The sequence below is a fragment of the Pogoniulus pusillus genome, chromosome 14 (assembly GCF_015220805.1).
Source record: "Pogoniulus pusillus isolate bPogPus1 chromosome 14, bPogPus1.pri, whole genome shotgun sequence".
NCBI lineage: Eukaryota > Metazoa > Chordata > Aves > Piciformes > Lybiidae > Pogoniulus > Pogoniulus pusillus.
In genome coordinates this window covers 28919535-28947187 of record NC_087277.1, presented here as the reverse complement: position 1 = coordinate 28947187, position 27653 = coordinate 28919535, and the positions used below count along the sequence as shown (strand labels likewise).

Sequence of the window (27653 nt, the reverse complement as noted above, 5' to 3'; positions counted from 1 at the left end):
TGACACCTACACACTTCCCACTGCCTCCTACACACTTCCCACTGACACCTACACACTTCCCACTGACACCTACACACTTCCCACTGCCTCCTACACACTTCCCACTGACACCTACACACTTCCCACTGCCTCCTACACACTTCCCACTGCCTCCTACACTCTTCCCACTGACACCTACACACTTCCCACTGACACCTACACACTTCCCACTGCCTCCTACACACTTCCCACTGCCTCCTACACACTTCCCACTGCCTCCTACACTCTTCCCACTGACACCTACACACTTCCCACTGACACCTACACACTTCCCACTGCCTCCTACACACTTCCCACTGCCTCCTACACTCTTCCCACTGCCTCCTACACACTTCCCACTGACACCTACACACTTCCCACTGCCTCCTACACTCTTCCCACTGACACCTACACACTTCCCACTGCCTCCTACACACTTCCCACTGCCTCCTACACTCTTCCCACTGACACCTACACACTTCCCACTGCCTCCTACACACTTCCCACTGCCTCCTACACTCTTCCCACTGACACCTACACACTTCCCACTGCCTCCTACACACTTCCCACTGCCTCCTACACTCTTCCCACTGACACCTACACACTTCCCACTGCCTCCTACACACTTCCCACTGCCTCCTACACACTTCCCACTGACACCTACACACTTCCCACTGCCTCCTACACACTTCCCACTGCCTCCTACACTCTTCCCACTGCCTCCAGGAAATGCCCTGGGCTATCACAGGTGAGACTTTCCTCTTTCAGGCAGCAACACACAACCATAGAATCAAGCAGGTTGGGAGAGAGCTCCAAGCTCAGCCAGCCCAACCTAGCACCCAGCCCTGCCCAACCAACCAGACCATGGCACTAAGTGCCCCATCCAGGCTTGGCTGCAACACCTCCAGCCACGGCCACTCCACCACCTCCCTGGGCAGCCCATTCCAATGCCAGTCACTCTCTCTGCCAGCAACTTCCTCCTCACATCCAGCCCAGACCTGCCCTGGCACAGCTCCAGGCTGTGTCCCCTTCTTCTGGTGCTGCTTGCCTGGCAGCAGAGCCCAACCCCACCTGGCTACAGCCTCCCTGCAGGCAGCTGCAGGCAGCAATGAGCTCTGCCCTGAGCCTCCTCTGCTGCAGGCTGCACACCCCCAGCTCCCTCAGCCTCTCCTCACAGGGCTCTGCTCCAGGCCCCTCCCCAGCCTTGCTGCCCTTCTCCAAACACCTTCCAGCACCTCAACATCTCTCTGCAATGGAGGAGCCCAGAACTGGACACAGCACTGCAGGGGTGTCCTGAGCAGTGCTGAGCCCAGGGGCACAAGAACCTCCCTTGTCCTGCTGCCCACACTGCTCCTGAGCCAGCCCAGGATGCCATTGGCTCTGCTGCCCACCTGGGCACACTGCTGCCTCATCTTCAGCTACTATCTACCAGTATCCCCAGCTCCCTCTCTGCCTGCCTGCTCTCAGCCACTCTGGCCCCAGACTGTTGCCCTGCTTGAGGTTGTTGTGGCCAAAGTGCAGAACCCTGCCCTTGGCCTTGTTCAGTCTCATCCCCTTGGCCTCTGCCCACCCATCCAGCCTGGCCAGGACCCTCTGCAGGGCTCTCCTTACACTTATAGGATAGGGAATGGACAGGAGACATATCTCTCTCTGTCCATCATCCTGATTCAGAGCCTTTCTGCTGTCACAGCTCGTGGCCAGCATTGGCACACTGAAGGACTCGTTGTGAATCCACCTGTGAGTTGCTCACACACCTGGTAGGTGACAGCCATGTGGGTTGTGTATTTGTATGGGGAAGAGGAGTGGGAGCTCATCTCCCTGCTTCCTCTGCCCTAAAGACTTCTTGTCCTTCTTAGGCTGAGCTTGCTCCCAAACATGGCTTTCCAGGAGAGGGTCTGTGACAGGGAGATCCCAGAGGCTCTGCAACAAGTGGGGAGGAGAGGAGGAATTTGGAAGGAAGGAATTCAGGAGGAAGGATTTGTAAAGATGGAAAGAATCCAGAAGGAAGTAAGGAATTTGAAAGGGGAACTTGGAAGGAACTCAGAAGGAAAGAAGCTACTCAGAAATAAGGAGGGAACTTGGAGGGAAAGAAGGAACTCAGAAGGAAGGGAGGAACTCAGAGGGAAAGAAGGAGCTCAGAAGGAAAGAAGGAACTCGGAGGGAAAGAAGGAAATCAGAAGAAGGAACTCAGAAAGAAGGAAGGAACTCAGAAGGAAGGAAGGAACTCTGAAGGAAGGATGGAAGGAACTCGGAGGGAAAGAAGGAAATCAGAAGAAGGAACTCAGAAAGAAGGAAGGAACTCAGAAGGAAGGAAGGAACTCTGAAGGAAGGAAGAAACTCAGAGGGAAATGAGCTCAGAAGGAAGGGAGGAACTCAGAGGGAAAGAAGGAGCTCAGAAGGAAAGAAGGAACTCAGAAGGAAAGAAGGAACTTGGAAGGAAGGATGGAAGGAACTCAGAGGGAAAGAAGGAAATCAGAGGGAAAGAAGGAGCTCAGAAGGAAAGAAGGAACTTGGAAGGAAAGAAGGAACTCAGAAGGAAGGATGGATGGAAGGAACTCAGAGGGAAAGAAGGAAATCAGAAGAAGGCGCTCAGAAAGAAGGAAGGAACTCTAGAAGGAAGGAACTCAGAAGGAAGGAAGGAACTCAGAGGGAAATGAGCTCAGAAGGAAGGGAGGAACTCAGAGGGAAAGAAGGAGCTCAGAAGGAAAGAAGGAACTCAGAAGGAAAGAAGGAACTTGGAAGGAAGGATGGAAGGAACTCAGAGGGAAAGAAGGAAATCAGAGGGAAAGAAGGAGCTCAGAAGGAAGGGAGGAACTCAGAAGGAAGGGAGGAACTCAGAGGGAAAGAAGGAGCTCAGTAGGAAAGAAGGAACTCAGAAGGAAAGAAGGAACTTGGAAGGAAGGATGGAAGGAACTCAGAGGGAAAGAAGGAAATCAGAAGAAGGAGCTCAGAAAGAAAGAACTCCAGAAGGAAGGAACTCAGAAGGAAGGAACTCAGAAGGAAGGGAGGAACTCTGAAGGAAGGAAGGAACTCAGAAGGAAGGAATAAACTCTGAGGGAACTTGGAAGGAAAGAAGGCAGGAAGGGAGGAAAATGAATCTGAGGCGTTTCCCTTACCCAGAAACTACTGCCAAGCTGTGCTGATCTCCTGGGTTCCCTACCCACAGCATCCACTTGGGCTGTAAGTCGTCCAGAGGAAAAGGTCAGGCTCTAATGGGCTGAGCCCTCCAGGACTCAACCTCACCTGATTCTTTCCCTTTGCTACTACTACAATGCAGAGAGTTCATGATAATATTCTTTTTCTAAAGGCAAAATCCTGCTCAGCAGAGCAGGAATATTTATGGCACTCCTTTCACAACTGTTACCAGCAATTATTTGGTTTAAAGTTAGACATCCTTTTATTATTCATTTTTTCCCCCAAGCTTACATATGGTTGGAATTACCTGGAAGTTGGTTAATGCCATTAGCCTGCAGACATCATTTCTATGTGTTAAAAAGGTACTAGGAAGAGGTAGAAATCTGAGAACACAGCGAAGTGAAGAATTAAATGAGTGTAGTCAGAGAGGATTAGGCATTGCCAAAAGGAAAGGTTTCCAGAGCTGGGAACCAGTTTGCTGATCCTTGTCAACTGAAGTGAGATCTTTTCTTTTCTCTTCTTTTCTTTTCTCTTCTCTTCTTTTCTTTTCTCTTCTTTTCTTTTCTCTTCTTTTCTTTTCTTTTCTTTTCTTTTCTTTTCTTTTCTTTTCTTTTCTTTTCTTTTCTTTTCTTTTCTTTTCTTTTCTCTTCTCTTCTCTTCTCTTCTCTTCTCTTCTCGTCTCTTCTCTTCTCTTTTCTTTCTCTCTCTCTTTCTTTTCTTTCTTTCTTTCTTTCTTTCTTTCTTTCTTTCTTTCTTTCTTTCTTTCTTTCTTTCTTTCTTTCTTTCTTTCTCTTTCTTTCTTTCATTCTTTCTTTCTCTTCCCCTCTCTCTTTCTCTACTTTCTTTCTCTATCTCTCTTTCTTCCCTTTTCTCATTCTTTTCTTTCTTTCTTTCTTTCTTTCTTTCTTTCTTTCTTTCTTTCTTTCTTTCTTTCTTTCTTTCTTTCTTTCTTTCTCTCTCTCTCTTTCTTCCCTTCTCTCTTTCTCTTCTTTCTTTCTTTCTTTCTTTCTTTCTTTCTTTCTTTCTTTCTTTCTACCTTTCTTTCTACCTTTCTTTCTACCTTTCTTTCTACCTTTCTTTCTCCCTTCCTTCCTTCCTTCCTTCCTTCCTTCCTTCCTTCCTTCCTTCCTTCCTTCCATCCTCCATCTCTTCCTCCCTTCTTTTCTCCCTTCTTCCTAAGCTCCCTAGGAAAGGAACTATGTGTAGAATGTGGTGATTCAGCAACTGAAGGTGCAGTGAGGAGGTGATTCAGTGAGAGAAGATGCAGTGAGGAGGTGATTCAGTGAGAGAAGATGCGGTGAGGAGGTGATTCAGCGAGAGAAGCTGCAGTGAGGAGGTGATTCAGCGAGAGAAGCTGCAGTGAGGAGGTGATTCAGCGAGAGAAGCTGCAGTGAGGAGGTGATTCAGCGAGAGAAGATGCAGTGAGGAGGTGATTCAGCGAGAGAAGATGTGGTGAGGAGGTGATTCAGCGAGAGAAGCTGCAGTGAGGAGGTGATTCAGTGAGAGAAGATGCAGTGAGGAGGTGATTCAGCGAGAGAAGATGCAGTGAGGAAGTGATTCAGCGAGAGAAGCTGCAGTGAGGAGGTGATTCAGTGAGAGAAGATGCAGTGAGGAGGTGATTCAGCGAGAGAAGATGCAATGAGGAGGTGATTCAGCGAGAGAAGCTGCAGTGAGGAGGTGATTCAGTGAGAGAAGATGTGGTGAGGAGGTGATTCAGCGAGAGAAACTGCAGTGAGGAGGTGATTCAGTGAGAGAAGCTGCAGTGAGGAGGTGATTCAGCGAGAGAAGCAGCAGTGAGGAGGTGATTCAGTGAGAGAGGATGCAGTGAGGAGGTGATTCAGCGATAGAGGATGCAGTGAGGAGGTGACTCAGCGAGAGAGGATGAGGAGGGTGCCTCACAATTCATGCTGTTTGATAAATAAAACCATCAGAATTCTTCAGAGGTGGAAACCCCTCCAAGAACCCAACAGCACAGGATCACTGAAATGCAGAACCACCCATGTTAGAAAACGAGAAAGCCCTTTCCAGAGCCTGATCTGGCCAGACTTTTGTTTGCTGAGGGTCAACTTACAACTGCCACACAAGGATCATTTCAACTGCACTGTCCAGAGCAGCCTGAAGAGTTCCACTTGGCCCTTTGTCTATCTGAGCCAGTGTCCCACCGCCTGGCTGATCACTGTGTCCCTTGGCCACTTCCAATGAAGCCATGGGAAACTAGTGGGAAACAAAGTGCCTTTCTCCTGAGAAGGAAGACAGACAGATGTGAAGGTGAGAAGCTAGCAGGGTGCCCCTTGAAGACAAGATGATAGAAACATGGAGAACTCTGATGTGCTGCTCCATGGTGGCAGAAGGAGAATGGGGAGGAGGACAGGTACCTTCTGCCCACTGCAGCCCAGCCAATTGCTCTTCTGCCTTCTCCACTCTGCCAGCTCCAGCAGCAGTGCCCCAGGCGGGCAAGGAGAGAGATGGGGGCACACAGAATCACAGAATGGTTTAGGTTGGAAGGGACCTCAAAGCTCAGCCAGTTCCAACCCCTCACCATAGGCAGGGACACCTCCCACTAGAACAGGGCTCTCAAGGCCTCATCCAACCTGGCCTTGAACACCTCCAGGGAGAGAGCAGCCACAACTTCCCTGGGCAACCTGGGCAACCTTTTGACTGTGCTCCAGTCTCATTCCAGTGAACACAGTTGATAGCATGGGCCAAGCAGGAGGAAGCTCCAGCAGAATCACAGAGACATAGCATCACAGAACCATAGAGTGGCTTGGGTCAGAAGGGACCTTCAAAGCTCCTCCAGTCCCACCCCCCTGCAATAAGTAGGGACATCCTCCACTAGATCAGGTTACTCAGAGCCCTGTCAAGATTGGCATTGGTCACAAGGATGGGACTTCAAATACCTCCCTGGGCAACCTGCTTCAGTATCCCACTACCCTCACAGTGCAGATCTTCCTCCTAATGTCACAGAATCACAGAATGGTTTAGGTTGGAAGGGACCTCAAAGCTCCAACCCCTCACCATAGGGAGGGACACCTCCTACTAGAACAGGTCACTCGAGATCTCATCCAACCTGGCCTGGAACACCTCCAGGCAGGGAGCAGCCACAGCCTCCCTGGGCAACCTGTGCCAGTGTCTCGCCACCCTCACTGCAAACAACTTCTTCCTAACATCCACTTTCAACCTCCCCTCTGCCACTTCAAATCCATTCCTCCTCCTCCTGGCATTCCCAGACCTTGTCAATAGTCCCTCTCCAGCCCTCCTGCAGCCCCCTGCAGATCCTGCAAGGCCACTCCAAGGGCTCCTCCAAGCCTTCTCCTCTCCAGCCTGCACAGCCCCAACTCTCTCAGCCTGGCCTCACAGCAGAGCTGATGCAGCCCTCTCAGCATCTTGGTGGCCTCCTCTGGACTCACTCTAACAGTTCAATGTGCTGCTTGTGCTGGGGGCTGCAGAACTGCCCCCAGGGCTGCAGGTGGGGTGTGAGGAGAGCAGAGCCAAGGGGCACAATCCCCTCCCTCGCCCTGCTGGCCATGCTGTTGGGCAAAGAGAGGGACGGGAGCATAGCAGCATGGTCCCTAAGCTTGCCCCCACTCCTTCCAGCTGCGCAGAGGTCGGGGCTGGTGGTGCTGCAGATCTGTGTGCGGCGTGAGGAGGCTGCCCCACTCTGCAAAGGAGAGGAAGCAGATTTGCCAGAGGGCTGAGCTCACTGCCCTGCAGCTTGCCCTGCACTACCCAGCAACAGGTCTGACTCTTTGATTTCCTGATCGCCAATTTTCCTCCTGTTGACAGAAAGAGTAACTGCTGGGAGCAGAATCAAACTTCATTACTTCAAGCATTGAAGCTGATTCCTCTCCTCCTCCTCCTTCTCCTCCTCCTCCTTCTTCTTCTTCTCTTTCTCCTTCTCCTTCTTCTTCCCCTTCTTTTTGTTCTCCCCTCCTCCTTCTCCTTCTCCTTCTCCTTCTCCTTCTCCTTCTCCTTCTCCTTCTCCTTCTCCTTCTCCTTCTCCTTCTCCTTTTTCTCCTTCTTCCCCTTCTCCTACTTCTTGTTCTCTTTCTCCTCCCCCTTCTCCTTCTTCACCTTCTTCTCCTCCTTCTCCTTTGTTTCCTCCTTCTCCTTCTTCACCTTCTTCTCCTCCTTCTCCTTCTTTGCCTTCACCTCCTCCTCCTCCTCCTCCTCCCCCACTCCCTCCTCCTCCTCCTCCTCCTCCTCCTCCTCCTCCTCCTCCTCCTTCTCCTCCTTCTTCTCCTTTGTCTCCTTCTTCTTCTCCTTCTCCTTCTTCTCCTTCTCCTTCTTCTCCTTCTTCTTCCCCTTGTTGTTGTTGTTGTTGTTGTTGTTGTTCTTCTTCTTCTTCTTCTTCTTCTTCTTCTTCCTCCTCTTCTCCTCCTCCTCCTCCTCCTCCTTCTCCTTCTCCTCCTCCTTCTCCTCCTCCTTCTTCTCCTTTGTCTCCTTCTTCGCCTCTTCTCCTCCTTCCCCTTCTTTGCCTTCACCTCCTCCTCCCCCGCCCCCTCCTCCTCCTCCTCCTTCTTCTCCTTTGTCTCCTTCTTCTTCTCCTTCTCCTTCTTCTCCTTCTTCTTCCCCTTGTTGTTGTTGTTGTTCTTCTTCTTCTTCTTCTTCTTCCTCTTCTTCTTCTTCTTCTTCTTCTTCTTCTTCTTCTTCTTCTTCTTCTTCTTCTTCTTCTTCTTCTTCTTCTTCTTCTTCTTCTTCTTCTTCTTCTTCTCCTCCTCCTTCTTCTCCTTTGTCTCCTCCTTTGCCTCTTCTCCTCCTTCCCCTTCTTTGCCTTCACCTCTTCTCCTCCTTCCCCTTCTTCCCCTTCTTTGCCTTCACCTCTTCTCCTCCTTCTTCTTCTTCCCCTCCTTCTTCTTCTTCCCCTCCTCCTCCTCCTCCTCCTCCTCCTCCTCCTCCTTCTTCTTCTCCTCCTGTTCCACTTACACAAAATATACATTCCTGAAGGCCAGATCTGTGGTTGGTGTTTACCAAAGGTATCTTTGAAATGCTCTCTAGTGCCAAAGCATACAGAAGGCTCATTTACTGTGTTGGAAGAGGAGAGGCCACAGGGGCTGTTTCTGCAGACATCAAACACGTGCATGTTTTTATTTCCTCTTCTCTTACATAATCTTGTTGTGAGTTTGAAACTCTCCAGGCATGCTGCAAGGTGATAAAGAGAAGGGGGAAAGTTGTTTCTAGAAACCTGAGTTCTCATTTCTTCTGGTTTTCAACTAAAGAGGCCAGTTTAAGCAGAAAGGTGTAACCACACTGGGCTTTGGGGGAGGGAGAGCTGTCAGGCCAACACAGGAAAATAAAGGTCAACAAAAACCACTTCCACAAGGAGATGCAGCTGAGGGCTGCTGATAGCCTCACATAGAATCATTGAATCAGTCAGGGTTGGAAGGGACCACAAGGAGCAGCCAGTTCCAAGCCCCTGCCATGCCCAGGGACACCCTACCCTAGAGCAGGCTGCACACAGCCTCAGCCAGCAACAGAAGAAGGGGATAGAGTCTCAAGTTGTGCCAGGGCAGGTCTAGGCTGGATGTGAGGAGGAAGTTGCTGGCAGAGAGAGTGATTGGCATTGGAATGGGCTGCCCAGGGAGGTGGTGGAGTGGCCATGGCTGGAGGTGTTGCAGCCAAGCCTGGCTGGGGCACTTAGTGCCATGGTCTGGTTGGTTGGGCAGGGCTGGGTGCTAGGTTGGGCTGGCTGAGCTTGGAGCTCTCTTCCAACCTGCTTGATTCTATGATTCTATGATCCAGCCTGGCCTCAAACCCCTCCAGCCATGGGGCCTCAACCCCCTCCCTGGGCAACCCAGTCCAGCCTCTCACCACTCTCCTGCTCAACAACTTCCTCCTCACCTCCAGCCTCACTCTCCCCACCTCCACCTTTGCTCCATTCCCCCCACTCCTGACACTCCCTCACAGCCTCAAAAGTCCCTCCCCAGCTTTTCTGTAGCCCACTTCAGGTCCTGGAAGGCCACAAGAAGGTCCCCTGGGAGCCTCCTCTTCTGCAGCCTGCACAGCCCCAACTCTCTCAGTCTGCTCACAGCAGAGCTGCTGCAGCCTCTGAGCATCCTCACAGAGGCAGCCTGTGCACAGGACCAGAAAGGATCACAGGGAGGCCTGAAGTTGTGAAGGGAAAAGCAGCACAGATTCACAGATTGCACTGGCTTGGAAGGGACATTCAAAGGGCATCTCAGCCAAGCTTCAGTTTCAACCCCCCCACCATAGGCAGGGACACCTCCCACCAGAATAGGTTGCTCAAGGCCTCATCCAACCTGGCCTGGAACACTTCTAGGGAAGGAGCAGCCACAACCTCCCTGGGCAACCTGTGCCAGTGTCTCATCACCCTCACTGCAAACAACTTCTTCCTAACATCCAGTTTACATCTCCCCTCTGCCACTTCAAACCCATTCCTCCTCCTCCTGCCATTCCCAGACCTTGTCAATAGTCCCTCCCCAGCCCTCCTGCAGCCCCCTGCAGACCCTGCAAGGCCACTCCAAGGGCTCCTCCAAGCCTTCTCCTCTCCAGCCTGCACAGCCCCAACTCTCTCAGCCTGGCCTCACAGCAGAGCTGCTGCAGCCCTCTCAGCATCTTGGTGGCCTCCTCTGCACTGCCTCCAACACTTCCATGTGCTGCTTGTGCTGGGGGCTGCAGAACTGCACCCAGGGCTGCAGGTGGGGTCTGAGGAGAGCAGTTCCATGTTTCCAGCTGTTCCCTGTCAGGCCAGTGCTGGTCTCAGGGCAGCCACCTGTGTGCTTTGCTCCTGACCTGTCCCTGTGCCTCCATCCAGCAACACTGCTCAAGGCATACTCACTGGTGTAAATCAGCACCACATACTACACACATATGTCTCCTTCTCCAGAGACTTTCCAAACCCACCTGGATGCATTCCTCTGCCAACTACCCTGGGTGATCCTGCCTTGGCAGGGGGGGGGGGTTGGACTCGATGGACTCTGGAGGTCCCTTGCAACCTCTAAGGCTGATTCTGTGATTATCTGAATGTGCTCAAGAGCTCTGAAGGATGGAGCCTCTGGGAGCTAATCAGCCGCTCAAGCTGGGAAGGTTACGCTGATTAAAGCCTGCAAGCTGAATTCAGATGGCTCTTGCTGTAGAGTCAGAGGAATGGGGTTAAGAATCCCCTGGGCATTCAGGAACTTCATCTTCCTAGGTCTACCCCTGCCCCCACCTGGGCCACCCTTCTTCATCCCTCCCCAGGCTGCACGTGCTGCAGGGACACGGCATCACCGCAGGTGATAAGGAGGAAGACTCTCACGGAGCAGCTTCTCCTTCCAGCCTCCTTCCCAGAACCTGCATCAGCTGAATAAACATTCCTCTGCTCCAGAGATGAGGAATGAGCTCACAATAGGGTTGATAAGCATTGAATCCTCCTCCCTAGCTGGGGCAGACCCACAGCTCCTGAGGTCTTTCAGCCTCCTTCTACCCTTCCTCATGCTCACAGAATCATAGAGTCACAGAACCAAGCAGGTTGGCAGAGAGCTCCAAGCTCAGCCAGCCCAACCTAGCACCCAGCCCTGCCCAACCAACCAGACCATGGCACTAAGTGCCCCAGCCAGCCTTGGCTTTAGCACCTCCAGCCACGGCCACTCCACCCCCTCCCTGGGCAGCCCATTCCAATGCCAATCACTCTCTCTGCCAGCAACTTCCTCCTCACATCCAGCCTAGACCTGCCCTGGCACAGCTTGAGGCTGTGTCCCTTGCTTAGAAGACATTCTTTGCAATCATCCCCTGCAGGAGACTAAGCACCAGGCTACATTTCACACACATACAGGTGTCAGTGTCACTATTTCCACTGTCTTTCAGTCCCTTGGGTTCTCCTACCCCTCTACTCTGCCCTGCTGAGGCTGCACCTGGAGTACTGTGCCCAGTTCTGGGCCCTCCAGTTCAAGAGGGACATAGAAGTGCTGGAGAGAGCCCAGCACAGAGCCACCAAGATGCTGAGGGGAGTGCAACATCTCTGTTAAGGGGAGAGCCTGAGGGAGCTGGGGCTGTGCAGCTTGGAGAGGAGGAGGCTGAGAGGTGACCTCAGCAATGGGTATAAAGATGTGCAGGTGAGTGGCAGGAGGCTGGAGCCAGGCTCTGCTGGGTGATGCCAGTGCCAGCACAAGGGGCAGTGGTGGAAGCTGAGGCATAGGAAGATCTACGGAAACATGAGGAGGAATTTTTGTCCTGTGAGGGTGCCAGGACCCTGGCACAGGCTGCCCAAGAGAGTTGTGGAGTCTCCCTCTCTGCAGATACTCAGGACCTGCCTGGATGTGTTCCTGTGTGATCTGGTCTAGGTGATCCTGCCCTGGCAGGGAGCTGGACTGAATGTTTGGAGGTCCCTTCCAGCCCCTGACATTCTGTGACTCTGTCATCTGTTTGTGCTGACCTCTTGTTGATCTGCAAACCTTAACCCCCACAAACTACAGAATCCTAGAACAGTTTAGGTTAGAAGTGACCTCCAAAGGTCATCCAGTCCAACCCCCCCTGCAGGGGGGATGTCAGCAGGGGGCATCCTCCACTAGATCAGGTTGCTTAAAGCCCTTTCAAGCCTGACCTTGAATGTCTCCAGGGATGGGTCTTTAACTACCACCCAGGGCAACCTGTTGCAGTGTTCCAGCACCCTCATGATGCAGAACTTATTCCTAACATCCAGTCTAAATCTCCTCTAATTCCAACCCTGATCCCATCACTGCAGGCTTCTGTAAAGAGTCCCTCTTGCTGTGGCTTGGGTGTTGCCTGCCCCCCCACACTTAAGAGAATCACCCAGACTAGACTCAGCCCATCTGGAAATTGAATGAAGCTTTATGCTTACAGCTCAGCACAAGACAAAAGCAGGTATTTACAATAGCCACAGAAATGGACAAGTTAAAGAGTAATACAGAAACACAGCAGCCCTGCCAGGAACCAGTCCCCAGGAGGGGCTCCCAACCACCCTTCCACCTGCTCCCACCCCCTCACCTTATCCCAGACTTTGCCTTGCATTCAAGGTAGTTTGCAGAGTCAGCCAGGGGGGTTAGGAAGCAGAGGGATTAGTTAGAAAGTTAGGGAGAGAAGTGCCTGCAGCCAGAGCAGCTCTGTTACCTCTATTTATGTTCCTGTTCTTATCCATCTCAGCAAGCCTATGAGTGCAGCAGGCATCACCACTGCTTGCTTTTCACAGCCTGGCATCTAGCTCTTCTCACCAAAATAGCCCAGCTAGGCTCAAACCAGCACACCTCTGCAGCCTTCTTGTAGCTCCCTTCAGGCACTGGAAGGCTGCTCTAAGGCCTCCCCAGTCTTCTCCAGGCTGAACAAGCCCAGCTCCCTCAGCCTGTCGAGTCTGCACATCACAGCCACTCAGCCATGCTTCTCTGTATTGCTCCTGCTGTGGAAGTCTGCCACAGGAGAGGTGTGCAGAGCTGCACCACCTGCAGAGGTGGAGACTGCTGGGGTGCAGCAGAGCTACCTGCACTCTGAAACATGCCACAGGAGAGGTGTGCAGAGCTGCTCCACCTGCAGAGCAGTTCACAGTGCTGGGGTGCAGCAGAGCTACCTGCACTCTGAAACCAGCCAGAGCAGAGGTGTGCAGAGCTGCTCCACCTGCAGAGGTGGAGACTGCTGGGGTGCAACAGAGCTACCTGCATTCTGAAATGGGCCAGAGCAGAGGTGTGCAGAGCTGCTCCACCTGCAGAGCAGTTCACAGTGCTGGGGTGCAGCAGAGCTACCTGCACTCTGAAACCAGCCAGAGAAGAGGTGTGCAGAGCTGCTCCACCTGCAGAGGTGGAGACTGCTGGGGTGCAACAGAGCTACCTGCATTCTGAAATGGGCCAGAGCAGAGGTGTGCAGAGCTGCTCCACCTGCAGAGCAGTTCACAGTGCTGGGGTGCAGCAGAGCTACCTGCACTCTGAAATGGGCCAGAGGAGAGGTGTGCAGAGCTGCTCCACCTGCAGAGCAGTTCAGACTGCTGGGGTGCAGCAGAGCTACCTGCACTCTGAAATGGGCCAGAGCAGAGGTGTGCAGAGCTACTCCACCTGCAGAGCAGTTCAGAGTGCTGGGGTGCAGCAGAGCTACCTGCACTCTGAAACCAGCCAGAGGAGAGGTGTGCAGAGCTGCTCCACCTGCAGAGCAGTTCAGACTGCTGGGGTGCAGCAGAGCTACCTGCACTCTGAAACCAGCCAGAGGAGAGGTGTGCAGAGCTGCTCCACCTGCAGAGCAGTTCAGACTGCTGGGGTGCAGCAGAGCTACCTGCACTCTGAAACCAGCCAGAGGAGAGGTGTGCAGAGCTGCTCCACCTGCAGAGCAGTTCAGACTGCTGGGGTGCAGCAGAGCTACCTGCACTCTGAAACCAGCCAGAGGAGAGGTGTGCAGAGCTGCTCCACCTGCAGAGCAGTTCACAGTGCTGGGGTGCAGCAGAGCTACCTGCACTATGAAACAGGCCACAGGAGAGGTATGCAGAGCTGCTCCACCTGCAGAGGTGGAGACTGCTGGGGTGCAGCAGCGCTACCTGCACTCTTCACTGCCTTCACTTCTTCTCCATGAGAGTGGTGAGAGGCTGGAATGGGTTGCCCAGGGAGGTGGTCGAGGCCCCATGGCTGGAGGTGTTTGAGGCCAGGCTGGCTGAGGCTGTGTGCAGCCTGCTCTAGGGTAGGGTGTCCGTGGCCATGGCAGGGGGGCTGGAACTGGCTGCTCCTTGTGGCCTCTTCCAACCCTGACTGATTCTATGATTCCAAATGGGCATCCACCAGGCACTGAATCCACCTCTGTGCTGCCCTTCATTTGCTTTCACAAGCACACTCCTGAAGCCCATCTCGACTGCAGAACTGTTTTCACAGGCTTTACCTCTGAAGTCCTCAGGCCTGCTTTATTAATCCTCCAGAGCCTTGTATTGGTCCCACTCAGGGGAACCTAGCCCACAAGAGACTCTTTTTTTATTGTTAGAGAGAGAAATTAAAATGCATGGCTTATTACACTTGCCTCATAACTGTGCATGGCCACAGACAATAAAATGAAGTCATGCTTTTTATAAAGTGACTACCAGAATAATTTTTATGTGACTTAAGCACTATTCAGCATCCCTTTAAACTACTAAGAGATTCTGAGATGGCTGTTTCAGCATACTGTATTAATCAAGCCTGGGGTAATTGTGTGATGGTCCCAAAAAAAAAAGAAGTCAAACTTTTCCTTAAGTTTCCTGACCTTGACCTGAAGAAAATGTTATAACACCAGGAAAAAAAAAAGGGCCAGATTGAGTTTCTTGAAGGCAACAGTTCCCCTTACCTAAACATACCTTCGGAAGGGAAAGAAAGGGCTTGCTGATAAATGTTTCAACACCAGGCTTTATTAAAACAAGTTATTTCTGTTGTTTACTATGTGGTTAGGCCATGATGAAAAGCAGATCTTCACCAATACATTTTTGTGCGAATTCCTTACCTTTCTGTTTACAAAAGAAAGTGAAGTACCTTTCAGTGGTATTTGTCACAGAGCACTAGCAGCCAACAATGCACACTGTCAACTGCTTAAGGTTTCACTTCCTAATTAACTTTCCTAGGAGCAAAAAAAGAAAGGGAAACAAGGAAAAAAAAAAAAAAGGAACTGTCTAAAAACCACAAAGCTCTCACATTTACCCTCCTGCCACTCCATCCTATTCATCCCTGGCCCCCCACACCAGTGTGGCCACTGAGAGGAATAAAGTCTTGGAAGGAGGGTCCCACACACAGCCCCCAAAAAACATCCAGAGGGTAACCTGAGCAGTCTGCCCACACAGCAAATGAGTTATCTGCTTTAGCAAGGGGGCTCTTTCAAAAAGATTAGGACTCAGATGCAATTCCACCACAAGCTCCTCCAGGCCAGGGCTTTTCTAAACCACATTTCTCTCCTCTTTTGTTGGTGTTTTTTCCCCCTTATGTAGCTAAGTTTCCATTCAGCTGCAATGTTTTCTTTCTAGGCTTGTTGAGTGAATGCACTCCCCTCAGGTACAAATCATCTTTTGTTCTTCCAAAAGGCAAAAAAAAATACCCCACTGAATATAGCTGAAATTGTTAGGGAGGGGGTCGAGATCTACTTGAATGTGATCAACAGGGGGGAAAAAGTAACCCAAAGCTATATTGATTCTGTGATATTCCACTGCCATTGCACTTTCCAACTGCAGAGGCCAGCAGGACAAGGGAGGTTCTTCTGCCCCTGTGCTCAGCACTGCTCAGGCCACACCTTGAGTGCTGTGTCCAGTTCTGGGCCCCTCAATTCAAGAGAGATGTTGAGGTGCTGGAAGGTGTCCAGAGAAGGGCAACAAAGCTGGTGAGGGGCTTGGAGCACAGCCCTGTGAGGAGAGGCTGAGGGAGCTGGGGGTGTGCAGCCTGCAGAAGAGGAGGCTCAGGGCAGAGCTCATTGCTGTCTACAACTACCTGAAGGGGCATTGTAGCCAGGTGGGGGGTGGCCTCTTCTCCCAGGCAACCAGCAACAGAACAAGGGGACACAGCCTCAAGTTATGCCAGGGGAGGTCTAGGCTGGATGTTAGGAAGAAGTTCTTCACAGAGAGAGTGGTTGGCATTGGAATGGACTGCCCAGGGAGATGCTGGAGGCACCGTCCCTGGAGGTATTGAAGCAAAGCCTGGATGAGGCACTTAGTGCCATGGTCTGGTTGATTGGGTAGGGCTGGGTGCTAGGTTGGACTGGCTGATCTTGGAGGTCTCTTCCAACCTGGTTGATTCTATGATTCTATGATTCTATGATTCATTAGCTGCCTGTTGAAAGAGGAGTTTTGAGCAGTTCCACGTGCAGATGAGCGTAAAAGTGGCCTATTTCAAGCACATTCCTCTGTTCCTTCTCATCATGCCCACTTTTGAGCATCAGCTACATCTTTAGAGCACGACTGGGCTACCTGAAACAAAATTCTGCAGTAACTACCACAGCTTGAGCTGAGAAGTGCAGGGCACAGATTTTGAGCACCAAGGTTTCCACCAATGCGCATTGGCTGAGCCTGCTCTGATCGCATCTCATCTTCCTTCTGTGCTGACCTTTGGACTGCCAGTCCCCTTGCTTTGGGGCTCTTGTTCCCCTCACCTTTGGGCTCTTATTCCCCTCACCTTTGGGCTTTGCATTTTTATTCCACACCTTTGGGCACTTATTCCCCTCACCTTTGGGCTTTGCATTTTTATTCCTCTCACCTTTGGGCGTTTATTGCCCTCACTTTTGGGTATTTATTGCCTTCACCTTTGGGCATTTATTTCCCTTACCTTTGGACTTTTATTCCTCTCACCTTTGGGCTTTTATTCCCCTCACCTTTGGGCTTTTATTCCCCTCACCTTTGGACTTTTATTCCCTTCACCTTTGGGCTTTTATTCCTCTCACTTTTGGGCATTTATTGCCCTCACTTTTGGGTATTTATTGCCTTCACCTTTGGGCATTTATTTCCCTTACCTTTGGACTTTTATCCCCCCCACCTTTTGACTTTTATTCCTCTCACCTTTGGGCATTTATTCCACTCACATTAGGGCTTTCATTCCCCTCATCTTTGGGCTTTCATTCCCCTCGTCTTTGGGCATTTATTCCACTCACCTTTTGGCTTTGCATTTTTATTCCTTGGACTTTTAGTTCCCTCACCTTAGGGCATTTATTGCCCTCACCTTTAGATTTTTATTCCCCTCACCTTTGGGCACTTATTCCCATTACCTCTGGACTTTTATTCCCCTCACCTCTGGGCTTTTATTTCCCTCACCTTTGGGCATTTATTGCCCTCACCTTTGGACTTTTATTCCCCTCACCTTTGGGCTTTTATTTCCCTCACCTTTGGGCACTTATTGCCCTCACCTTTGGACTTTTATTTCCCTCACCTTTGGGCACTTATTCCCCTCACCTTTGGACTTTTATTCCCCTCACCTTTGGGCTTTATTCCCATTACCTCTGGACTTTTATTCCCCTCACCTTTGGGCTTTTATTCCCATTACCTTTGGACTTTTATTCCCCTCACCTTTGGGCTTTTATTCCCATTACCTCTGGACTTTTATTCCCCTCACCTTTGGACTTTTATTCCCCTCACCTTTGGGCTTTATTCCCATTACCTCTGGACTTTTATTCCCCTCACCTTTGGGCTTTTATTCCCATTACCTCTGGACTTTTATTCCCCTCACCTTTGGGCTTTTATTCCCATTACCTTTGGACTTTTATTCCCCTCACCTCTGCATCTTTATTCCCCTCACCTTTGGGCTTTTGTTCCCCTCACCTTTGGGCACTTATTGCCCTCACCTTTGGGCTTTTATTCCCCTCACCTTCGGGCTTTATTCCCATTACCTTTGGGCTTTTATTCCCCTCACCTTTGGACTTTTATTCCCATTACCTTTGGGCTTTATTTCCATTACCTTTGGGCTTTTATTCCCCTCACCTTTAGGCTTTATTCCCATTACCTTTGGGCTTTTATTCCCCTCACCTTTGGGCTTTATTCTCATTACCTTTGGGCTTTTATTCCCCTCACCTTTGGACTTTATTCACATTACCTTTGGGCTTTTATTCCCCTCACCTCTGAGCTTTTATTCCCCTTACCACTATTTACAACTTCAGCACAGAGTGTGTCAGGCACAGAAACCCAACATGTTCTGATCTTCTTGCTCTAAGCATCTTGCTAGGATGACTGTAAAGTATGAGCCGCATTAGCACTTGAACGTCTCCAGCTGCCTGCAGGCTGTGATGCTCTTGTGCACAGAGGCATGCAGGCTGATCCACCCAGCACCCCCATTCTGGTAGCTAAATTGCCAAACGACAGATCCATCAAGTGAATGAGCTGCTACCCGATGCTATGAGCTGGCAGGCGTCTCCAAAGCAAGGGCTGACATCTGCAGAGCTCTGGCAATTAACTGTTTACGGGTCCAGCACCTGCCCTGCTGATAGTATTTATTTCACAAATCATTTTAATGGCTGTTTTCTCCAGCACACCAAATACTGAGCCTCCAAGGTAAAAAGTTCAGCACCAGCCACCCCTCTGCTGCAGCACAGGAAGCAGCAAGAGAAGAAAGGGAGACAAAGCGCCTCAGAGATGGGTGTTGAGTGATTCCCCTGCCTCTTGCTGCCACCCAGGTGAGTCTAGACACCTGGAGGGGGGTAGAAGCCAGGCCAGTGGATGCCTGCCCAGCTCCAGCCCCGTGGGAGCATCAGCCACCAGGCCCATGGCCTGCAAAAGGGGCTCCTTGGTGCTGGCTTGGCAGCTGGGGCTCTTGCTCACAGAGTGTGCTAGTTTGAAGCTAGCTCCAGTGTTTTGGTGAGAAGAATTAGACTACAGCATCAGTGAGTTTGCAGATGACACCAAGCTAGGAGCAGCTGTGGAGCTGTTGGAGGGTAGGAGAGCCCTGCAGAGGGATCTGGCCAGGCTGGATGGCTGAGGGAGCTGGGGGTGTGCAGCCTGCAGAAGAGGAGACTCAGGGCAGAGCTCATTGCTGTCTACAGCTGCCTGCAGGGAGGCTGTAGCCAGGTGGGGTTGGGCTCTGCTGCCAGGCAACCAGCAACAGAAGAAAGGGACACAGCCTGGAGCTGTGCCAGGGCAGGTCTAGGCTGGATGTGAGGAGGAAGTTGCTGGCAGAGAGAGTGATTGGCATTGGAATGGGCTGCCCAGGGAGGTGGTGGAGTGGCCGTGGCTGGAGGTGTTGCAGCCAAGCCTGGCTGGGGCACTGAGTGCCATGGTCTGGTTGGTTGGGCAGGGCTGGGTGCCAGGTTGGACTGGATGATCTTGGAGGTCTCTTCCAACCTGGTTGATTCTGTGATTCTATGATTCTACAGGCTGTGAGAAGAAAACAATGGTGATGTCTACTGCACTCATAGGCTTGCTGAGATGGATAAGAGCATAAATATAGATAGGAGAGTCTCTCTTTGGGCTTCGTGGGCTGCATTTCTCTCTCTAACCTAACTTGCCATCTTTACGACTAAGTCCACCTGCTTCCTAAACCCCCCTGGCCAAGCCTCCAATCTTCCTTGGGCACAAGGCAATGTCTGGGGTGGGAGAGTGTGGAAGGGAGGTTGGGAGCCCCTCCTGGGGACTCAGGTTTCTGGGAGGGCTGTTGTGTTTCTGCATTACCTTTCACCTTGTGTATTCCTGTCTATAGCTGTATATACTGTAACTATCTGCTTGCCTATTGTGCTGAGCTGTGAATAGAAGCTTTTCCAGGGCTGCTGAGTCTAGTCTGGGTGATTTCCAAAGTGTGGGGGGGCAGGCAACACCCAAACCACCACACAGAGGAGCAGGGGTTGGCAGTGGCAGGAGGTTCCACCAGGAGCTGGGCAGCCCTGCTGGTGACAGGTCACACCTTCCCTCTCCTCTTGTGCTCCAAGGGCCGAGCTCTGCTGGGGTGATGCCACTGCCTATATGGCAGAAGAAGCAGTGACACTAACAACCATTAATCCCCACAAAAGCTTTCTGGTCCTTTGCCAGGTCAGCATTAATTGACTGTGACTGTAAAAATGCAGAACTTTTGAGGACTGGTGTGCTGGTTTAAGGCTCGTTGGAATATTCTAATGAGGAAAAATGAGATGCTAGGCTGTGAAAAGAAAACAAAGGTCAAGGATCAGTGCTGGGCACAGTCCTGTTCAATATCTTTATTGATGATCTGGACGAGGGGATTGAGTCCAGCATCAGTAAGTTTGCAGATGACACCAAGCTAGGAGCAGGTGTGGAGCTGTTGGAAGGTAGGAGAGCCCTGCAGAGGGACCTGGCCAGGCTGGATGGGTGGGCAGAGGCCAATGGGATGAGATTGAACAAGGCCAAGGGCAGGGTTCTGCACTTTGGCCACAACAACCCCAAGCAACACTACAGGCTGGGGCCAGAGTGGCTGAGAGCAGCCAGGAGAAAAGGGACCTGGGGGTGCTGGGAGAGAGGAGCTGAAGCTGAGGCAGCAGTGCCCAGGTGGGCAGCAGAGCCAATGGCATCCTGGGCTGGCTGAGGAGCAGTGTGGGCAGCAGGACAAGGGAGGTTCTTGTGCCCCTGTGCTCAGCACTGCTCAGGCCACCCCTTGAGTGCTGTGTCCAGTTCTGGGCCCCTCAATTCAAGAGAGATGTTGAGGTGCTGGAAGGTGTCCAGAGAAGGGTGACAAAGCTGTGAGGTGCCTGGAGCACAGCCCTGTGAGGAGAGGCTGAGGGAGCTGGGGGTGTGTAGCCTGGAGAAGAGAAGGCTCAGGGCAGAGCTCATTGCTGTCTACAACTACCTGAAGGGAGGCTGTAGCCAGGTGGGGGTTGGCCTCTTCTCCCAGGCAACCAGCAACAGAACAAGGGGACACAGTGTGAAGTTGTGCCAGGGCAGGTCTAGGCTGGATGTGAGGAGGAAGTTGCTGGCAGAGAGAGTGATTGGCATTGGAATGGGCTGCCCAGGGAGGTGGTGGAGGCACCGTCCCTGGAGGTTTTCAAGAAAAGACTGGCTGGGGCACTTGGTGCCATGGTCTGGTTGACTGGCTAGGGCTGGGTGCTAGGTTGGACTGGATGAGCTTGGAGGTCTCTTCCAACGTGGTTGATTCTATGATTCTATGAGTCTATGATTCTATATTCTAACTCTGCTTGTATCTTGTGCTAAACTGTGAATATAAAGCTTCATTCCTTAACTTCCAGCCTGTTGAGTCTAGTCTGGGTGAATTCCTAAGAGTAGGGAGGCAGGTAACTGCCAAACCATCACAACTGGGTTACATTACACAGCCTGACAAAAGCATCACATCCAGAACCCCAAATCCAGGCAGGATAGCTCTTTAAATAGCCACCTGCCCCTGGAGAGCACAGGCAATCCGCTCAGGAAAACACAACCAGCACAGGACTGTGCAAAGAGCTTGGAGAAGAGGAGGCTCAGGAGTGACCTCATTGCTGTCTGCAGCTCCCTGAAGGGAGGATGTAGCCAGCTGGGGTTGGGCTCTTCTATCAGGCAACCACCAATAGAACAAAGGGACACAGTCTCAAGTTGTGCCGGGGGAAGTACACGTTGGATGTTTGAAGGAAGTTGTTGTCAGAGTGAGTGATTGGCATTGGAATGGGCTGCCCAGGGAGGTGGTGGAGTCATCATCCCTGGAGGTGTTGAAGCCAAGGCTGGCTGAGGCACTTAGTGCCATGGTCTGGTTACTTGGCCAGGGCTGGCTGCTAGGTTGGACTGGCTGAGCTTGGAGCTCTCTTCCAACCTGCTTGATTCTATGATCCTATGACTGTGTGGTGCTTGTGGAGTTCACACAGTATCACAGTATCACCAAGGTTGGAAGAGACCTCACAGACCATCAAGTCCAACCCTTTAGCACAGAGCTCAAGGCCAGACCATGGCACCAAGTGCCACGTCCAGTCCTGCCTTGAACAGCCCCAGGGACGGCGACTCCACCACCTCCCCGGGCAGCCCATTCCAGTGTCCAATGACTCTCTCAGGGAAGAACTTTCTCCTCACCTCCAGCCTAAATCTCCCCTGGCATAGCTTGAGGCTGTGTTCTATGTTAGAATGAGTTCATATGTGCTCTCTTCTGCCATTGACACCTTCCAGCCAGCAGGTATAAATTCAGAGTCTGGGAGTCTCTTTAGGCAGAAAGGATCCATAGTAGCCTGTAGTGGAGAAGGGCTCCCTGCACCTGGGCATTGCATTCCAGGTCCCTTCCAACCCAAACCACTCTGTGATTCTGTGCACCCACTCTCCCTCACGGGCAGCAGGTGACACTTTGCTGCAGTGTCACCTAACACCACACCACGGATTCACAAGGTAAAATCTGGTGTAGAAAAAGCTGTATCTGGCAAGCCAGCAAAGATGGATTGTTAGTGATTTACAACAGCCCCCCTGACACCACACTACACACATCCTTGCTCTTACAAGCTTATACTTTAAACAGGCATCCTGGCAGAGCAGGGCTGCTTCGTGTCCTAAAACACCTTGCTTTTCCCTCCCTCACCCCTGCCTGCCACTGGTGTTCTCCAGAGCTGTAAGTAAGTCTGCCTGGTAGATGTATCCCTCTGAAAAATCCCAGGTGTTCCACAAAAGGGTGCAAAGAGCCTGTTTTTATTGGCCAAACCACAGAATGTTCAGATTAGCAAATAGAACTCTGCAGCCCCAGAGACTTGCACTCACTGTCTCCTCTGAAGATCAAGCTGTATTTCACAGAAGCACACAACTTTAGAGGCTGGAAGGGACCTCCAGAGATCATTGAGTCCAACCTCCCTGCCAAGCAGGATCACCCAGAGTAGTCTGCACAGGAATGCATCCAGGTGGGGGCTGAAAGTCTCCAGAGAATGGAGACTCCACAACCTCTCTGAGCAGCCTGCCACAGGGCTCTGCCACCCTCACTGTAAAGAGGTTTCACACAGTATCACAGTATCACCAAGGTTGGAAGAGACCTCACAGATCATCAAGTCCAACCCTTTAGCACAGAGCTCAAGGCCAGACCATGGCACCAAGTGCCACGTCCAGTCCTGCCTTGAACAGCTCCAGGGACGGCGACTCCACCACCTCCCCGGGCAGCCCATTCCAGTGTCCAATGACTCTCTCAGGGAAGAACTTTATCCTCTATGTTCCAGTTGGTATCCATTCTGGATGCCAGCAGCCTGCTCTAGAATCATAGACTCATAGAGCCAAGCAGGTTGGAAGAGAGCTCCAAGCTCAGCCAGCCCAACCTAGCACCCAGCCCTGGCCTATCAACCAGACCATGGCACTAAGTGCCCCAGCCAGGCTTTTCTTTGCTCCTTGTCTCATTACTGTGCACCACCAAAGAGCTTGGCCCCCTCCACTTGACACCCATCCCTCAGATATTGATAGACATTGATCAGATCTCCTCTCAGCCTTCTCTTCTCCAGACTAACCAGCCCCAGGGCTCTCAGTCTCTCTTCACAGGGGAGATGCTGAAGACCCCAAACCATCCTCACGACTCTCCACTGTGCTCTCTCCAGCAGGTCCCTGCCTGTCCTGACCTGGGGAGCCCAAAACAGCACACAGTTCTCTTTGTGCATCTCTTCCTCCAAGCCACAGCTAGGCAAAGAGAGGGAGTTTCCATTCCGCGGGACGCTGAGCTCCAGCTGAAACATGAAATTCACATTTGGCATTCCCAACGTTTTTCCAGCAAGGGGAAACAAAAAAAAACCCAAGAAAAGTCAAAACATTTCCATCTGAAATGAAACAGAGGAGCTGCCTGCACCGGGCCTGCAGCCTTGGCATGTCCTGGGGAGCAAAGCAGACCCAAGAGGCAAGCACCGCAGGCAGGCAGGAGCATCGCAGTTCTGCCCCCAGCTGCACGCTGCCTGCTGCTGGGCACCAGTGTGCTCTTGCTCTCTTCCCATGGCATGTTGTGGCTTTGGGGCTGTTCTGGGGGTTTGGACTAATGTTCTTGTATTTCCTAGAGCGTGTAGGGACACAGAGGGAGGGCAAGTATATCCAGATGCTCATCTGGCCTTGGCAAGGCACAGTCTTGAGGTTTGGGTTGTTTTGCACTGGGAGGAAGGGAAACCCAACCCAAATGTTGTGTTACTGTCATAAACTCCTTGAACTGTTCCACTTTCAATACTCCTACAGCTAGGGCCATGCAGCATTGCCTCACTGTATCCTCCTGACTCTTTCTAGCTACTCTACATGAGGCTAGTCTACAGTTTCTGCCATCATCAGAGGAGTCCATGAGAAACAGGCTGGAAGCCTGAACCTTTAATCCTTCCTACTCATGCAAGAGTAGAGACCCCCAGGAGCACACACATCCTATTCTCACAGACAGGATTCTCCCAGTGTGAACCTCTTTCCCCTGAGGATACTCAACATCTACCTCACCACCAGCAGCTTTTCCTGAAGGGAGGTGCCTACAGCTCCTCCACATGAATCTTCACACCCATTAAATACTTATGGCTTCATCAGGCCACAGCTTGAGTACTGTGTGCAGTTCTGGGGCCCTCCATTTAAGAAAGAGGCTGAGATGCTTGAAGGTGTCCAGACAAGGGCAGCAAGGCTGGTGAGGGAGCTGGAGCCCTGTGAGGAGAGGCTGAGGGAGCTGGGGGTGTGCAGCCTGCAGAATCACAGAATCAGAGAATGGTTTAGGTTGGGAGGGACCTCAAAGCTCAGCCACTTCCAACCTTCCAACCCCCTGCCATAGGCAGGGACACCTCCCACCAGAATAGGTTGCTCAAGGCCTCATCCAATCTGGTCTTGAACACCTCCAGAGAGGTTGTGGAGCTCCACAACCTCCCAAAGCAACCTGTGCCAGTGTCTCACCACCCTCACTGCAAAGAATCCTTTCCTATCATTCAGTTTCAGTCTCCCCTCTGCCAGTTCAAACTCATTCCTCCTCCTCCTCCTGGCATTCCCAGACCTTGTCCATAGTCCCTCCCCAGCCCTCCTGCAGCCCCCTGCAGATCCTGCAAGGCTACTCCAAGGGCTCCTCCAAGCCTTCTCCTCTGCAGCCTGCACAGCCCCAACTCTCTCAGCCTGGCCTCACAGCAGAGCTGCTGCAGCCCTCTCAGCATCTTGGTGGCCTCCTCTGCACTGCCTCCAACACTTCCCTGTGCTGCTTGTGCTGGGGGCTGCAGAACTGCCCCCAGGGCTCCAGGTGAGGTGTGAGGAGAGCAGAGCCAAGGGGCACAATCCCCTCCCTTGCCCTGTGCCCACACTGCTCTGGCCGCAGCCCAGCACAGGGTTGTGTCTGGGCTGCACTCACCCTGCAGCCTCCTGGGGAGCTTTGCATCAGCCCAGACCCCCAGGGGCTGTTCCTCAGGGCTGCTCTCAGCCATTGCCTACCCAGCCTGGAGCTCTACTTGGGATTGCTCTGACCCAGGTGCAGGACCTTCCACTTGGCCTTGCTGAATGTCCTGAGGTTGGCCTGGGCACAGCTCTGCAGCCTGTGCAGCTCCCTCTGGATGGGTCCCTGCCCTCTAGCAAGTCGCCTGTGCCACACAGCTTGGTGCCAGCTGCACACCTGCTGAGGCTGCACTGATTGCTCTGCCCATGGCACTGACAGAGATGTTCCACAGCACTGGTGCCAGCACTGACCCCTGAGGGAGCCACTTGGCACTGGTCTGCAGGTGGACACTGTGCCCTTGATCCCCACTCTCTGGGTGCCATCATCCAGCCAGTTCCTCACCCAGCAGTGCTCCTCCACCCATCCAGGCTGTGTGTTTCCAGTTGGTGACCAGGATGCCATGTGGGACATTCATCCAAGAATCCACAATCACAGTATCATCCAGGCTGGAAAGGACCTCCAGGACCAAGTCCAGTCATTCCACCCACCCCATCAAGTCTGTCACCACACTATGTCCCTAAGCACCAGATCTAGATGGCTTTCAAACACATGCAGGGACAGTGACTCAACCACCTCTCTGGGCAGCCCATTCCAGTGCCTGACAACTCTTTTCCCTGAAAATCTTTTTCCTAATATCCAGGCTGTCCCTGCCCAGAATGCCTCCCCATAGCACTGCATGCACATTATCTCCAGCTGAAGGGTTGTGAATGGCAGAGTCACCTCTGAGACCCCAAGGGTTTTGTAGCTTAAGTTGTCATTACACTCACACTGCTCCACTGGCAACACAATTAATGAGTCTGGTTTTCTACAGCCTCGTGTCCTTTGTCTCCTCTGTCCCCTTCCTCCTCACCAAAATAATCTCAGCCTCCCTCTATGCTATGGGGGACAGCCCAGAGGGCAAAAACCAGCAGAGGCTGATGATCTGGGCAGGCTGCATGTGCCTGAAGTCTGGGTCTTCCAGGCAGATGTGGCTGGGTCAGAGGGCAGAAGGGCTCTGCAGCAGGACCTTGACCACCTGCACAGATGGGCAGAGTCCAAGGGGATGGTGTTCAATAGCTCCAACTGCAGGGTGCTGCACTTTGGCCACAGCAACCCCATGCAGAGATACAGGCTGGGGTCGGAGTGGCTGAGAGCAGCCAGACAGAGAGGGATCTGGGGGTGCTGATTGATACCTGCCTGAACATGAGCCAGCAGTGTGCCCAGGTGGCCAAGAGAGCCAGTGGCATCCTGGCCTGCATCAGGAATGGTGTGGCCAGCAGGAGCAAGGAGGTCATTCTGCCCCTGGACTCTGCACTGGTTAGACCTCACCTTGAGTGCTGTGTTCAGTTCTGGGCCCCCCAGTTCAGGAGGGACATTGAGATGCTTGAGCGTGTCCAGAGAAGGGCCACGAGACTGGGGTGAGGCCTTGAGCACAGCCCTATGAGGAGAGGTTGAGGGAGCTGGGATTGGTTAGCCTGGAGAAGAGGAGGCTCAGGGCAGACCTTATTGCTGTCTGCAGCTACCTGAGGGGAGGTTGTGGCCAGGAGGAGGTTGCTCTCTTCTCTCAGGTGGCCAGCACCAGAATGAGAGGACACAGCCTCAAGCTGTGCCAGGGGAGATTTAGGCTGGAGGTGAGGAGAAAGTTCTTCCCTGAGAGAGTCATTGGACACTGGAATGGGCTGCCCGGGGAGGTGGTGGAGTCGCCGTCCCTGGAGCTGTTCAAGGCAGGACTGGACGTGGCACTTGGTGCCATGGTCTGGCCTTGAGCTCTGTGCTAAAGGGTTGGGCTTGATGATCTGTGAGGTCTCTTCCAATCCTAATAATACTGTGATACTGTGATACTGTGAAGAGCATCCATCCATGCCACTCATTTCAGGTGAAATGCCCTCACAGGGAGTGTAGGATTCCTCCTAAATCTGGATAAGCTGGCTAAAAAAAGAAAACCCAACTAAAGCAAAGCAGTCAACAGTTGGGAACCACTGCAATTAAGGTTTTAGAACCATAGAATGGTTTAGGTTGGAAGGGACCTCAAAGCTCAGTCAATTCCAACCCCCTGCCACAGGCAGGGACACCTCCCACTAGAACAGGTTGGTCAAAGCCTCATCCAGCCTGGCCTTGATCACCCTCAGGGAGGTTGTGGAGCACAGAAGCACCCAATGTGATCTTTGATCACATTGGGTGCTTCTGTGCTCCACAACCTCCCTTGGCAACGTGTGCCAGTGTCTCACCACCCTCACTGTGTTTTGAACATCTGACTGGGATTTTACTGGGGCTTTTATTAGCCAGCAGGGTTTTGCCACAGGATCCCTCTCCTGTGCACTTCATAGGGCAAAGATGGTTTAGAAATTGATCCAAATCTTGACAGAAAAACAGTTCCAGGACAACAGTCTGCTTTGGCAGGGGGCTGGACTGGATGATCTCTAGAGGTCCCTTACAACTCCTACCATTCTGCAACTCTCTGACTTCTTTTCCATCCTTGAAGACATTACAAAATGAGTGAGGCAGGAAACTGCAGGAGGATGCAGGAGTTGCTGGCTGCAGCTTCTGCAAGCCTGAAGGGCAGCTCGAAGCAGACACTTCACAGGAGGTCACTAACTGCAGAGGTTTCATTTGCTGGATGCCTGGCAGAAGATCTTGGCCCTTGACTCTTGAGCATTCCCAGACAGAAGTCCCCAGGAGCTAAGTCTATGTAATGTTATGCATCCAGGTGGAGAGCAGGGGAGCTCCTGAGTGCAGTGCTCTTTATCACCTGCCCCGGTGAGACCTCATCTTGAGTACTGCCTTCAGTTTGGGGCCATCCAGCGAGACTTGGACAGAGTGAGAGCTGGACACAGAGGAACCAAATGAGATTCAACAAATGCA

At 52.1% G+C, this 27653-nt stretch overlaps 1 long non-coding RNA gene across 2 annotated transcripts in view; it reads right to left on the bottom strand.

The window, feature by feature from the left end:
* Positions 1–27653, bottom strand: part of LOC135181489 (uncharacterized) — a 402320-nt gene that overhangs the window by 238882 nt on the left and 135785 nt on the right. Inside the window, exon 3 of one of the 2 annotated variants that reach the window (XR_010304889.1) lies at positions 8040–8292. The exons of the other annotated variant lie outside the window; for it this stretch is intronic. This is a non-coding gene — a long non-coding RNA (uncharacterized LOC135181489). Of the gene's footprint in view, positions 1–8039; positions 8293–27653 lie in introns of those variants that run through there. 2 annotated transcript variants of the gene reach the window in all.